Below are 2,499 nucleotides of genomic sequence, written 5' to 3' on the forward strand. Positions count from 1 at the left end.
TTCTGTTCCTCCTAGGAGCTTGCCTACTTTCCTCTGCTCCCCAACCCTTTACTTTCCTCCAGTACCTCCTCCACACAGGCTGTCCACAGAGAAGCTGCCATCAGAGCTGTGTCTAAACTGACCTCATGGTGCATGTCGAGACCTTGGTTCCCACTTCATTCCTCCTGGGGACAGGGGCAGAGCAAGATGTGACTCACACACAGCTTGTGCACCTCGGTTTCCTTTCTATAGGTTCAACAGCAGGAGCAGGATGGGAAAGATGGAAGGGGGACCTGTTGCAAATGCTCTCCTGGGACAAGGAATTTAGGAGCAGGCCCCAAAGAGATACAATCAGAATAGCCCTCATCACCTGCACTGAGCCATAATATACTCATCCAAAGCCAGAATAAAGGCAAACCTGCTTCAGCATATGAATTGAAAAGTGAAGGGAACCTTTTTTTGATTGAAAGACTACGGCAATGATCATAGCAACAAAATGAATAACTAAAAAAAAAAAAGACATTATTTTCATTTAAATCATCATAAATTTCATTTCAGCCTGCAACGAAATGCTTTGTTTCCCTTTTGGCTTATTGTACCTTCTAACGCAATTTGCATTTTTGATCACAGATGAATTTAAAACAAACTAACAGCTTTTTGAATTTAGAAGTTCTGGTTAGAAATGTGGAGAAGAATTGTTCTAGCATCTCTAAACTAAGCTACCTCTTTTTTAAAACATTAAATCCTGTATTGAGTTCAAAATATCATCTCTTCTAATTCTTGCAGGAGAGGGGAAAGCTGAACTTATTGGCCAAATTTGACCCTGTTTTCCTTCAAACCTTCTGAAAGGCAATTTTCCAGAGGATTTACTATGCATCAGAAAGTGACATTTATCTCCCATGTGATGCCCTTCCTTAGTTTTCAAACACCTTCCTTCCCTTAAAGCTGCCACCCACCGTTGCAGGATGCCAAGGCACGTTGTGATGCCTGCAATAACATCTCTACCCTCCTGGCAAAAGAATCAGAGGAAGACAAGCCACGCCAACAAATACAGCTCCTGCTATGAAAGCAATGGACACGGGAGAGGGAATATGATGTGCAGGCTGGAGAGCGCCTGTATTTTTTTCTGTCTAGCACAAAGGTATTGAGGTATTCGGCAGAGAAAAACCCTGTTGACTTCATGCTCATGCACGGCTGGGATAGCTGGCAGCCGGAAAGCCAGCAAGCAGAGGAAAAAGCTGTCACAGACGGACACGGATGATCAAAATCAGACAGTAATTCCAAGAGTAGCAAAGGTGACACGCTGAAGTGTAATGTCCTGGAAAGAGCCCTTCTGTCTGCCTAGTGGGGGCTATCTCTCAAGGTGTTTCTCTGCCCCCACCACCATAGCACCTGAGTGGCATCAGGAAATACATTTACAAACCATTCGAGTTAAAAAACCAAAAAGAGAATAGAGAAATTTCTGTAGCTCAAGGGGGAAATCTAAGATATTTGCATTCATTACCAGTTCCCTTTACCATAAAAAAATGCTCGAGCATGTGAACAATTTCAGAAAAGACCCATTCCCTTGCAGGAGTTGAGAGCTTTTGATGGGAACAAAGAGACACTCTCATCTCAAACCTGCACAGATCTGCAGAGATCAAGGCCAGGCAATGCTTGCATGTCCCCAGCAAGGGGCCTTAGAGGAATAAGCAGGTCTCTTGGACAAGGAGCATCGTCAGAAAGGAGCAAAGAACCAAATCAAGTGTACAACGTGTTTGGCTCTGCTTCTCTCTTCCATGAGGCTTTCACCATGGCAAAGCGACAGTCTCAGGCTGAACTTGCACCAGCAGTAGTGCAGAATGAGGCCCAGAGCCCCTCTGACTGCTTTGCAAGCTGATGTCCCAGACAGACAGTGTAGCAAGCCAATTTGCCAGTCCCAGCAGTCTCTCTAAAAAGAGGAGCGTGGCTGCTCTCTGAGTGCCGTCGGCACACATTGAGTGGAAGCTGTGCATGTGATCCCACCACTCACCATCCCTAGGGAATTTTGACTTCATCTCCAAATTCCTCATGGCTAAGTCCTCTCTCCAAACCACCCAGCCTTAAAAGCTAACAAGTTCAAGCTTGATGGTGTCTATCGTTTCACCATGGAGCATCCAAAACAGTTGCCCACTCGCGCTGAGCCTGTCATACTCTACAGCTCACCTGCAGCTTGGCTGGTGAACTGGTCCTTCCTGGTCTAGTGCTTCTGGGGTGCAGCACTGCTTCTCCGGGACACCCAGAAGACCACCTAACGCAAACACCCCTTGAATGCTACATCTTGCAGAAGCACCTCCCACTGCTATGGTGAATGCCTGTGGCCCAGTAAATGGGAATTTTTGTCCTTGCTAAGCAGAAGGCCATGGGCTTTGCACTGACACAACACCACAGAGTCTCAGGACATCTCTGTGCTTGCTGTGGCCTGAGCGGGGTGTCCCTGTGACCACAAGAGTCCCATGGCCCAGCCTCGTGCCCGACCTGCCTTTTTTTTTTTTTTTTTTT

The 2,499-nt window shown here is 46.4% G+C and overlaps 1 protein-coding gene across 1 annotated transcript in view; it reads right to left on the reverse strand.

The window, feature by feature from the left end:
- PLXNA4 (plexin A4) overlaps positions 1-2,499 on the reverse strand; it is a 442,850-nt gene that overhangs the window by 67,376 nt on the left and 372,975 nt on the right. The gene's annotated exons all lie outside the window — the stretch shown is intronic.

The sequence above is a fragment of the Pygoscelis adeliae genome, unplaced genomic scaffold (genome assembly GCF_000699105.1).
Source record: "Pygoscelis adeliae isolate BGI_AS28 unplaced genomic scaffold, ASM69910v1 Scaffold207, whole genome shotgun sequence".
Classification (NCBI taxonomy): domain Eukaryota; kingdom Metazoa; phylum Chordata; class Aves; order Sphenisciformes; family Spheniscidae; genus Pygoscelis; species Pygoscelis adeliae.